This window comes from Anopheles moucheti, chromosome 2, assembly GCF_943734755.1.
Source record: "Anopheles moucheti chromosome 2, idAnoMoucSN_F20_07, whole genome shotgun sequence".
NCBI classification, from domain to species: Eukaryota; Metazoa; Arthropoda; class Insecta; order Diptera; family Culicidae; genus Anopheles; species Anopheles moucheti.
In genome coordinates, this window is record NC_069140.1 from 71,891,887 (window position 1) to 71,905,042 (window position 13,156).

Genomic DNA, 13,156 nt, shown 5'->3' on the forward strand with positions numbered 1-13,156 from the left:
CTGTGTGGCCTAGCCTAGTAGCTAGCACGCGGCAGCGAAAAAAATCGGCACACCAACCCCAAGAATCATTGCGGCAGAGCGACAGCCGACCGTTGCGATGCGCGCGATTCCGCGAGTGTTGCTGCCGTACCTACGTTTCGTTGCTTTCTTTGCATCCGAGTGTCGGAAAGTCGCTATCGTGTGCGGTGGGCAGCGTGTGTAAAAATAAAAACGTGTCAAAGCGCAGCTCAAAAACCGCTGTCCCGGTTGGCGGTATATTTTCGTGTACCTGGTGCTTCGACCCGTTGGGGATGGGGTTGGTTTGAGTTAGAGCGACGTACGAATAAGGGTGGCAGTAGTGGTAGAGTAATGGGAGGCTAAAAATCAAAAGAATCCGAACGAAAGAATCGTGCATAAAAGTGCGTTAAGCTGAAGGGGGTTTGTTGGAATACGTTCGAACTTGTTGCGGTACGCGTGTGCTACCAATGCCCATCCATCGCAATGTCACTGTACGAAGTGTTGGCGATGGTCACTATTGGTTTTCTCACGCGGAAGGTCCGCTTTATACGGCGGCAATGGATCAGCTGATTGTTTTTGCCCCAAATAGGGATGCTGGTTGAGACGAGCAAAAGGCGCGATCTTAGTAAGCATTCGCTTCCGGCAGCAGCCAACTTGGTAGCGATGTTAATGTGACAGGGTTTGCGTTGTGAAATCCATGCCTACTATGCATTACTTTATTATGAAAAGCACACTACAATTTGACAGCTGACAGCTGGATTATCAAAACACTAATGTTTTTATTGATTACTATTAAACAATTCACCTAACAAAACGTTATTATTACAGATTCCTTCATTTGCCTTTCTTTTTCTGCAATACTACTCTAGAATTCTGACTAAAACTTACCTTGATTAAGAATTATTTTCGTTGGACCATTACGATACAGATTTGTGTAGCTGAATAAATGAATTTTATATTCCACGAAGATGCATTAATCCTCAAAGATGCATTATTATCAAATAAATAGTAGCCCTGGAAATACAGCATTCAAACCTTCAATTATTTGCCAGACAGCTAGTATTAGAAATTAGAGAACGTTATCCAGTTTCCAGCGACCCTACGTGGTAGATGTTATAAAATCAAATGCGTAGACTAGACTACCAGCATGTACTTCGTCCATAGTTTAAAACTAGTGTAGAACCTGCTTTTTCTTCATCATTATCGACACAACAACCTCAAATGGTCTAGATCTGCCATTTCTGCCTTTCTTTGACTTTATTTATCCGTAGCCGGTTAGTCAGTCCAGCGTACGGAGGATGGGACTTATAATTAGCTACAGCAGGAACTGTGTGTTACATGAAGGATCGATTCCTATAAAGGTTGAAGCAATCATCCACTTGTTAAACTGGATGAATCTATGAAAATTAATGTATCTTTGGAAATTTATTAAAAATTATTAAAGGATTCATGTATCTTGGAGGGTCGAAGAAGTTCTTGAGAGTCGACTTACTTGAATACGGATACGGATGTATTTTCCCACAATATTTACAGATAACACTGATATGCAGACAGTCACCGAGATACACTGTTCCTCTTCCGGTTTTCGGAAATTTGACAGCTGAGATAATTTAAGGCACACACTCTAGTCAAAATGGTGAAAATTTGGTTGAAAATGCCTTCTTTTGTAGAATAAAACATTTGTTTTTATTTTTTGTTAATAGTGTCTTCCAAAAGGTGGCTTGAATTGCTGAATAAATAAAGAGCAGACAACGACTTAATAACTCTGCCATAGAAACGATATTACAGCAGTATTCGGCATACTCAGATCATTCCCAGGTTATAGTGGTCCGCTATAATAGTGTATCTTGAAGCCTGGCTGTGTTCGAGCTAAAATCCTTCAGCAATTTGAAAAGGCGATATTGATAAGAAAAGCTAAAACAACACCTAAATCCGATGCTAATTATTAGCAAAAATCGATCGAAGTGGAGGGAAAACGACTATGAATGGATGTAAAGCATTTTCTTTGGCATTTTTATTTTTACTTCGTTTTCGCCACCTTGCTTATTTTCATTTTTCCCACAACCCAACCACACACATAACAGCGTCACCTTCAGCCAGTTCAACAGCTGTGTGAGAGTTTTAAAAATATTTCAGATCCTATCACAGCACTTCCGAGCACACAGGTTCAGCAGCGGTATTCCGCTCTTAAATAGACGAGAAATACTAACTGCATACGCTGCTTTGCACATGTGACAGATTCCACAAGTCCCATTCCGTTTCGCGTACTACTCGTTTGAATTTGCGAAATTTGGCTGATGGTAGAATTAATTTAAACTTTGACCCAAACGACTTGAAGATTATTAAGATTATTATTATTAAGAACATTATTTCGTCTATAAAGCATGGCTCACAGCACCGAGGGGTTTTTTGTTATCATTTTCATTTATTTTGTATCCGTTTTGTTTTTTTCTTGTTTTCTGTTGTTTCTGTGACCAGAAACACACGTATACGTTCTCAAAATTAGCAACTTCATGTACAGTAGTTTCGGCAAACAAAATTGCGGAGGAAACGCTTGAAGCGTAGCACGGTGTGTCTGTGCTTGGGATAAAGCACCAAACCAATGCGCATCACCGAACCAATGCACGAACTGTCCGTAAACAAGAATTAGGGCATGGTTAGTGTGTACGGGGGTCAGAACACCGGAGCCGAAGGCGGGGAATGGCCCACAACCGTGGCACATACGCGGGGTTCGAGATGGCAGAGTGCAACGATGCGAGGAGACACCTTTACCGTGTTATGTGTCGGTCATACGCCAGCCGTGTGTGTGTGTGCAAAACTTATGCCCGCCTCTGGGCCATGTGAAGTTCAAGCTGCGTGAAGGGGAGATTCGAAGCTCAAAGCCCACCATCTCGGTAGCGTTACTTCCTATTTCTTTTTATTTCCAACCTGCCTAGGTTAGGTGTACAACCAAAGGGCCGGACCGTGCCATACGGAGCAAGCTAACGTAATTGGGTTTGGCACAATTGCACATCATAAACGCTGTTTTCTCGTGGGTCGGAAGAAACGAGAAAGACTTGTAAAATCATGCCTGTTTGTAAAGGTTTTTATTATTCCTTGTTATAGGAGAAGTTCCTCTTCTCTTGGAGGCGAGTACATTTTGATTCCAGTAATCACAATGAATAATATTTTAATGTAATTTGTGCTAATTATATAACTTAAAGTTTATGAAACTGCACAACCGTTTTATAAAAGTTTATGAGAGTAATTCTCCAAATTTATCACTAACTGAATAGTAAGTACTATTGTTAGGTAGTTCTGATTCAGATTCAATCTTCTTTGTACTGAACGAATGAATCTGAATCTCAATTAGGCATGATCAATCGAAGGCATGATCCATCACCGTTCTGAAGATTCAAGAATCTTTGAAGAATCGATTCCTGATTTGCATGATTCCTCATTAAAAATTTATATAAACTGCTCGTTTGAAATACTTATTAAGCACAACGCTAGTAAGCATTGAACTTATCAAAGCTAAACCCTAATAAGTGATATAAAATAGTACCCTTTGGTAATTGAGGTAGAACTGTTCAGGTCCTCGTGATAAGGAACAGGCTGCAGGCTGCAGGAGGATGCACCTGAAAAGTAAGGAAGGAAGTTGCTAGTAATTGCTAGTAATAGAGTAGTTTTCTAGTAGGACAGTAGTAGTTACTTAATTAATTTTGAAGATCTTAAATTATAACAAAATTTTTAACAATAAACATTAAAGTAGATAAAACAAAAAAGTGTATAAGTGTAACGTTTGCGTCTGCTGTAACTAAGGCCACGTCATCAAGCAGCATAATCTAGGGTGGAAAAGTTGCATCGATTTATTTAATATTGCATCTGATAAATAATAAACTGTCTTCGTTATGATGCCACATTCGCTAAACAAATCAGAATTATGTAAGACAAAAAAAAACACCCACACACACACACACTCCCATAAGCGAACTCAAAGCGAATTCCGATCCACACACACACACAATGCATGGCATGGATAGACAACAAATAAAATGTATGCCAAGAAAATACATCCCTTCTTTTGCGGTTGATGAGAATTGCCGCTGTAACGAAAAAGCATCAGCTAAATTCGCGCACGGTAAGCAATTTTGCCGCTGGTAGCTGGTTGGGGATGAATGATTAGAAAACTGATGAAATCAGCGATGAGATAATAGTGCAGTTATAACCGACCGCTCGTGAGACTCTGATGTGGATGAAGCGATTCATGAGATTATTTTGATCGCAGTTCACTTTAGTGTAAAGGCACTCAAAATGTTTAAATAACTCCTTGCTAAATAATCTGCCGAAAAATGTTTACTTATGTTGGCTATTGTCGCACTGCCATTCCATTCTGCCAACCAAAAAGGGATCGAAACGGAAACGGAAAAATGGAGTGGAATATCATAAAATATGCTTACCAAACACACACACAAACGCAGACAGAAAGAGCCATGCTAGACGGAACTGGGTCACAGGAAATAGCCCTTTTATCCGCACCTTAGTGTCATGCGTACGGGCAGGAAATGGGATCACGTGTCACACACAAGGGTTTGACACCTTGCCTGGAACGAATTCCCAGCGCACCCTGCTGCATTTCCTATCTATTCCGTGAAGATTTATTGTGTTCGTGAGCTAAGCAAATAAAAGCATACCACGCACTTACATACCGACCAGTTAATTTAATGAAGAACTCAATTTCACGAAAGTCGATTGGTTCAGCGCCTTCCTGAGCTGATATTCAAACGGATGAAGAGAAAAAAATATTTCGCATCCTATGTAAGAATTCTCATCGAAGAAATGTTTCAATATTTCAAAAGCGAGAACAAAAAAAAGGCCGGACACGAAGGCCAACCACGACGGTGTGTACGGGCTGTTGCTAGCTAAAAATAGCACCCTGCCAGTTACGAATTTTCCACCGACTAGACATAAACCGCGCCAGGCCGCGGAGACTTGAAGATGAAAAGCGGTATGTCTCTGGCGAAAAATAGCAAACGCATCAAACGCAAAGATTGGGAGATAATCTTTCAATGCCTTCACTTTTGCCTGTTTTAAGCCGGCCTGTGAGGTGTTCTAGGCTTGGGCGACTTCTAGCCATATCGTCGATATCTTGCCGGACCATGAGAACGGACCATAGCGATGCAATTCATTGATTGTCTTTATTGCAGGGGAGCAAGTTACAGAAGCTCCACAACACAGCTGAATGTTTGTTTGGGTTGAGAATAGTATCGGAATATGGAATATGGAAGTTACCGCGTGAGGGCCAGCGTAACCGAGGAAAGCGCAATGGGAAATGGAGCCAAAAACGGGGCACGCTGAGGAATTAGGCCATCGTCGTGCATCATTGTTTGTTTACGTTTGTTACTCCATTATTGGCCTCCGTTTGCTTCCGCACTGCTGCCTGCGGAGAGTTTGGCGATTCCTTCCTTTTTTTTCGATCAAAGCGAATGCGATTTAACATTTTGCCTACTCCACAGTCTCTCTAGTAAACCCGCAACCGGAACGAACGATGCTTAAAAGTCTTACGGCAACGATGAAAAAACGAGGTGAATTCTGTTTTTCATTACACTTGCGCCTAATAGTTTTGTGTTGTTGTTGAAGTTGTGTAAGTGTGTGTCTTTTGTGTAGTTACTACAGGGAGCTGTTTTTGTTTTATGTTTTTTTTTCATGTGGTTTTGAACGACATAATGTAACCTTTACACTCGACGAGTGTGTTACGTCTTACACAACCGGCTGCATGGGACACATATGGTTGCTTTCAGCGTGTGACTACGCAAACTGCTAACGTCACCATGTAACGTCTGTAATTTGTTTATTGTTGATTCATGTTTACAAACGAACCCTTTGTGTGAGTGTATGCCAGAACGGAACAACTCTCCAGCCGTCTGTAGGTGGGGAAGAAATATTTTAAAATGATGATGTAAACTCACATTCTAATCGTTTCTAAGATTCGAACTTATGGCAATAAAGCTTGGGAAAAAGTTAGTTCACATACCCAAGAAGTTTTTCTGGTAAATGGAGCTTAGTAGTATCTTAGTAGTTTCATTATTCAGGTGTGTTTTATGAACAGAGTTGGGAAACTTATTAGTGTTGATAGACGGTGAGCGAACTGGATCGTTCGTTGTAAAGAACTAAATGAACGGTATACATCTTCCGTTCTTCTGTGTCTCTCGTCATTACTCTCATGCATGTAGTTCGCTCAACCTCCAGTTCTAGGTCGCTCTCCAAATGTTCCTACATTCGACGGACATTTCGCTCAATCTGTCGTTCAATGTCGCTCGTCATATCATTCCCTTACTGGATGAACAGTTCGCTCAATCTGTCGTTCTAGTTCGTTCCAGCTACGTTACGTCCACCGTTCAATTTGCCACTCTAGTTCGTTCCAGGTTCAATCCGTTCAAACTGCGTCGTTCTTACCTGTGTTACGTGTAGTCCAATCTACTTTATACGCCATTCAACTCGCGTCTTTCAAGATGTACAGTTCGATTAATTACGTTTACATTGAAAGCATTATTCAAACCTTCCTCTCTGTATAGATAGTTATTTTTGGTGACATTTAGTAAACTGTAGTAACATGTAACAAGTAACAAGTATCAAGTAATAGTAACATGAACGAATTTCGTTCGGTCACTTAAAAGCCTGTGAATCAAACAGTACAGGTTCAGTTAATGGGACCTAATTCTAGTCATCAGTCGGTCAATTGAATTCCATTGTGCTTCAATACTTAAAACTGGTAAAATAATTAACGAAAAATCAATACCAATAACTTTGTATTTAAAGTTATTATTTACTGATTCAAGATGTTTAAAAACGTTCAACTGACCGTTGGTCAGGCACCGGGAATCGAAATTCTACTGTAATGGTTAAAACTGGCAAAATCAAACCGAAAATAAACAATCTCGTATGAAAATTGAGTTGAAAACAGAATTGATACAATCACTTGAAAAATATCGCGTGCGTGTTGATGTTGAAGGTCGAAGGTACCACTGTTAATAATCTATTATAATGACATTGTACTCTGTTTTCACACAGATTGCAGTCAGTACGAACAAAAAGCAAGTAATTTTATTAACAGAATTATATTTATTGAATTCTGTCTATTAAATTTCACAATTCTACAGGGTGTTTGGGTTAAATTTGACATTCTTACTTTCGTTTGTTTACCTTCAGTGGTTAGTGGTTTTTTGCATATTTTAAAATTTTTAGTGTAAATACATCGAATTAAAGACATCAGAGAGGATAAATAAAATCAATTTTCGGGACCCTACGTAGGGAAACTGTGGTATCCACTTGTTTCAGTTTTCGAGGTAGAGATTGAAGTTGTTATCGAAGCTAATGATGTTGGTAGTAATAAGATGCTTAAGATTTCAAATCGTTCTAAATCAGCTTCTTTACCATATTGTGGTATGAAATGGTAGAGCTTGATGTACACGAAATTTTGAAAACATCTGAAAGGTACAAGAGCACATGGTGCGGATTTCACTGAAAGCAACAGACCGATAATCCCATCACTTGCAGAAGAGAGTCGGGATTAGTTCACAGCTTGTAATGCAAAAATGCTTTTCTTCTCCCTGAAACACGCACACCAACCGGCCCGGTTCGCTTTGTACCATCACGCACGATGCACTCGTGTGCGAATGCCGTGTAAGGCGGTGTGCACGGCAACTTATCGATTGCTGGCCACACGTAAAACAAACGAATGCCATTGACTGCGGCCTTTAAAAATTAATCATCACCAATCCGACCGGAATGCTATTACCTGGTTCGTTATTATCCGCTCCATCGGTGGGATCGGAAGCGACCGGAATCGAATCGATCACAAACATGCTCTGCCCCATACGCTTCCATACATGCGTGCGTGCTTCAATCGGGGGAAGAAAATAATAGCCCCCGACAAAAAACGTTTCGCATCGCTTGATAGTATGGTGCGCAAAATAATAATAAATCTATACAGATTTTGACGAACGACGACGTGATGGCCGGGGCACTCGGGCGCTGTGCGCCGTTTCCAGTCGCCTGTTTGTAGCGTTTAGATGCAAGATTAACTCATCTTCCGCGCATGCTCAATTGCATGGATCATTGGTTTAGTAATTGCAATCGACGTACTTGTCTTGTTACCCGTCACCGGTTAAGTATCAAATTTGCTGAGCAATTACAATAGGTACTCTCGCATGCACAGTCCTTGAACTGTATGATGTGAAGTCATCAGCGATGAACAACAGCACGGCGGGTGTGTCTCATAGTTTTGATTATGAATAATTTTTATATTTTGAATTTAAGCTTTTCAAGTAGAAAAATGCGCTTCTGAAACACCATTATGGTACACAATATTATAAGTTATCTAGAGTGGCCTCATTTAGTGAAAAATTTGGCAAATGTTTTACTCAATTCGTGCATCTCAACTCAACACTGAGTCATTTGCATCTAGCTCTGTACTAAGTCTTGGAGCCCAGCGTTTGCCATAAGTGCCATAAGTAAGTTCTAAGAGTATGCCATAAACAGTGCCTCAAATGTGAAAAAAATCTACTCAATTATTATTATTATTTATTATTATTTATTATTTGTTATTATCTAAAGTCATTTTATTGGCTTATTTACTATTTATATTTTACTGGTAGTTTTATCGATGTTTTTGCTGAAGTTTTATAATTTTCCAGATGAGTTATTTAAAGGGTGTCTCACATCAAATTTCATCAAGGTTGAAACGCTGTAGAAAATTAACAGATTAACAAGATCCTGATCAAACTTTCACACAATAAAATTAAACAAATTTATTTCCTTTATCTTTTATGCCATAACCAACACCACTTATCAGGTTCTGTTCAACATCTGTCAGGAGTTTTTTTCTGTACTTAGACTCCCTTTTTTATGTTTGCCTCAGATTTGCTCTCCTCAGGATACTTCCATGGTGCACGCTTCGTAATAGCCTAGTATTTTTCGATAGGCGCTTAGTTTCAGTGTGTTTGGAGGATTCATGGCCATGACTGAAACCAAATAGAACAGCGACACAAAACTAAATCAGGCGAAAAAATCGTAAGGTCCTCGTATTTTTTCTTTAGATGAAACAGACGCACCTGTAGACACTTTTTGAGATAAATCAACACGTTTACAGTCTCGACAGTAACGAACGCGCACTACTTTGTTTGAACACATGAGCAGATCGCTTGCCAAATCATGTGTTTCATGGTAAACTTTGTAGGATTTTTTTTACTTTAAATTCTCCAGACATCAAATATGTCCTTGGCGATGAAGAACTGTAGCTATTTGATGTGGTAGTTACCTTGGTAAGTTACCAAGTTAATAATTTTTATTTTAGTAGCTCAAAATGTTTGTCATTGTAGGGCGCTCCTCGAAAAAGCTTTCTGCCTTCTCTGGGGCAGTCTATCTAAATGGTTTTATCTCCAACTAGGATTATTGTTAAGTAGTGCATTACCGTATCTGAATGTTGAGCGGCGATCTTCCTTATCATTAGCCTGGAACGTATAGCTATCAAGCGGTAGTGAGCAACTCTTGTCTGGTTTTTACTTGAATGACGCATTGGAAGTGTGGGCTAGGTTTCATCTTCTTTTTTTATTTACCTTCACTTACGTTAATTAAGCATCGTTAAAATGTTTCGATTTTACACACCGGCATTCGCGATGAAAAGCTAGATAAAACATCCGGGTGAAGTTAAGTGACACATAAAATAGTAAATGTCATCACATACCAGCTACGGATCATTAGCTTTATTTCTTCCTTTTACGACCTTCGGCAACAACTTCATAGCCGCACTTTAGAATCGACACTCGAAACAGAGCAACAGAGCCGTCACGTTTTGTATTGATTTGTTTGTACATTTTTCGGAAGTTGTATCGGATAACGTTTTCACAATCAATAATCACTGTGTTAGCACATGGAGAAGCATCAAAAAAATCAAAGATATGTACCTTTACCGATAGGTGGACCATCGATACAAGTGTTACTGGGGGGACTGGATACCACCGAGCCCTCTTCAAAGTTGTTTCTGCGTTCCTTACTCTACCCTTTCCAATGTCAATGTCGTCACGGTCGGTTAAATTTTACACCATTAGTAAATTACGTGATGGGTTGGTTAGTTTTTTTATTTTTCGTGTTCCTTCCTATATTAGGGTTGTTCTGCTTCAGTTCGATTGTTTAATTGATAGCTGCCACGTCTCATTTATGCCAACCAAGGGTTGATGGCTCGGTGATCGACCAGCCTAGAGCCTAATCGCTGTAATTAATTATCAATCTCTAATCCGCTAACACGCATTATGACCAACAGTGCGGAAAATGGCAAAAAAAAAAATCCCCTCAAACCGGTTGCTCATTTTAATAGCAAGCAGAATAAAAAAAAATACACAGTTTCTTCACAGCGTGCGTTTCACTTTTTGTTCTTCGATTCGACTTTTAATTAACATCCGGATGGCGCGTTGATAATGGCAACGGTGTGGCGTTCCGCGTTATCAGTGACTAGTGAGAGAGTGCATAACAACAAGAGACAAAACATCACGCCAAAATTCATGTACTGGAAGTCACGTCGACCTTCAGTGCTTCGGAACCAACACGTATCGAACTGCCAATCGATAGGAAACATTCGATTGCAGAGGAATTCTGCATCGAACGCGAGTGATATGGCCGAGTTAAACCATGCGAATGCTGGTAAGATTCGTGGTCTGATGTCATCATTTGCGACACCGCACACCGCCGGTGAGGTTCACTGTGCTAGATCCATTCGCGTGAGAGTTCAACCTTTACCACCCGTATGCCACCTAATCTCCTACCAGCTTCCCGTGCTCTCTCTCAATGATCGCGCCTGTGCTGTTGGTATTGTGAGCGCACAACGCGAGAGAAGGAATCGCGCGTTATTAATAGCCAATAATCTGACCGAAGGTCTCCCCGACGGTTTCGTCCGGTGTGTCGGGGCATCATCACGGTTTCTCTTGGGTGTGAAGCAGAATCGGGACCATGTTTACATTCTGCTTCACCGCGCCGCGACACACGCTGGTTGGCAGTTTATTTCTACCGGGTCCACCCCCGGCTGTCCGTCGATCGATTTGCCACATCTCTTGGCAGAGCGTTACCCACTACTGCATCTTTCTGCACCCCGCAGTTTTTCTATCACGGTGTGATACTATCCCCAGTTTTTAGGCAGACCACGGAAGCTGGAAGGTGTAGCACTGGTGATGGTGTAAACACAGTGCCACTAATTGACGTTTGAATTCCGCCTTGCAAAGAAGAAAACGGAGCTCGGCGTTCCCCGGTTCGGAAGGTATTGGGCGCGAATCCTATCTGAACGGTGACGCAAGCCCACGGTGAGCAATTTTTGTGTCGATTTATGCAAACAATTACGCGATCGGGTAAAGTGATTTCGAGATAACAAAAAAAACGTTGATGATGGCCCTGAAAAACTCGCTCTGCAGTGGTGGGTTTGGGAGTTTTAAAGTTCAACATTAGCCGTACCACAACGGTTGCATGAAGTTGTGTGGTATCGCATAACATATATTCAACACAATAGCATGAATGATGCGCAGTGTACAAGCTTTTCGAGCGTATCGCCTAATGGAACTGATAAACACTTCTGCACACTGCCGAAAAAAAAACGGGAAAGTGAAACAGCCCATTGGCACATACCAACCTGTTGACAGAGCCGTTTAGTTAGTAGTGAGTACCTTTACTGCTAAATAGCAAACAGTTGGCAGATAAAGTGCTCTGCAAGGTGGTGCATAGCCTAGTGCAATGGTGTTTAGCATCTAGTTCGCTTTCGATTTTGTTGGAGAATGTCACCATGCGATACCATCGGGCGGCCAATGGCATACATAGTATTAAAACATATTTGCAATGGTTTATCATTCACAACGTAATTATTTGTCTTGCCTGTAGAAGATGCACCTCTAGGTTAATAATGAGCTCTGCGTATATGATATTCACAACCCAGTTGCTTTTAAACTAACAAAATAATTGTTTTTCTTATAAGTTATAATCTTAAAGAAATAAGTCGTTTTTTTTGGTAAACTGATCAACCATCTAGGGATTTTTGAAAGAGTCGCGAAAAGAAAATACCTTATCATGTAGAATTATGTTGTTAATTCATCCACTACATCTCAGTGCACGAAATGCCATCTACAAAATTACGCTTTTTTAAACATGTATTTAATATTCTCTTAATTATTTATTAAATTAAATGATCCATATTCTTTTCACATTCATGGTTATGAGGTGAAAGCTTAAAGAGGTTACTTATTGACTGGAACAGTTTGACGGTCAATTCAGGTCGATTATATTGCGTTCGATGTCCATTAATTTCTTCGTTATTTACAAAACTCGAAGCAAATCCGGAAAAAGTAAAATTTTTGTTTGGAAAAATTGTATTTTTGTTCTTTAGATATTTCGAGTTCTGAAGATGGCCAAAAGAAAATAATGTTCTAGCCCCCCGTTTTGGGTTTAGAAGAGCTTAATGCTATTTAGATAAAAATATTATACCTCTGGGATGTAGGATGTGGGATGAGTTAACAGTAAATGTAATTATTTATTACCAGATGGTTATTTTACTACGAGATCCAACTATTTACGTTTAAAGCTTCAAACACTTAAATTATGATCATTGCAATATCATTATATTTCTAATAGTGTCATCTGTTGGAAATAATACGGTTAGTACAAACAAAAGTAGGGTGTTTTACTATTTATTTGACATTCCGTACAACGTCAATTATCCGGGCGCCTGATTAACCGTGACTGTTGGATTATCCGTGAGCTAAGAAATGATAGCTGGTAGAATAAGTTGGATTTTTCTTTTGACTGGCCTGAGAGAACCTTGAGAGTATTCTATTTCGAATTTACCATGCTAAATTTTGCATTGCATTGCTCCATACTGTTAATAACCAATAACTTCTAATATTAAAAACATATTAATGCTTTTATCGTTGACCTGTCGGCCTCGTTATTCAATTATTGTACGTTCTGTAGCTAAAAGACCTATGAAAATCGATTAACCGGGATCCGACCGGTCCGCAGTTGCCCAGATAATCGACGATCTACTGTATGTTTAATATTTTCGAAGTAAATTTCATTATACTCTTTCCGGTTAGATGAATTACTATTTTGAATTAATTGTCAACAATTGTCAAGGCCAACGTTCTGT

At 39.9% G+C, this 13,156-nt stretch overlaps 1 protein-coding gene across 1 annotated transcript in view; it reads left to right on the forward strand.

Moving 5' to 3' along the window:
* The window catches only part of LOC128304697 (uncharacterized), a 28,413-nt gene that overhangs the window by 539 nt on the left and 14,718 nt on the right, over positions 1 to 13,156 (forward strand). The gene's annotated exons all lie outside the window — the stretch shown is intronic.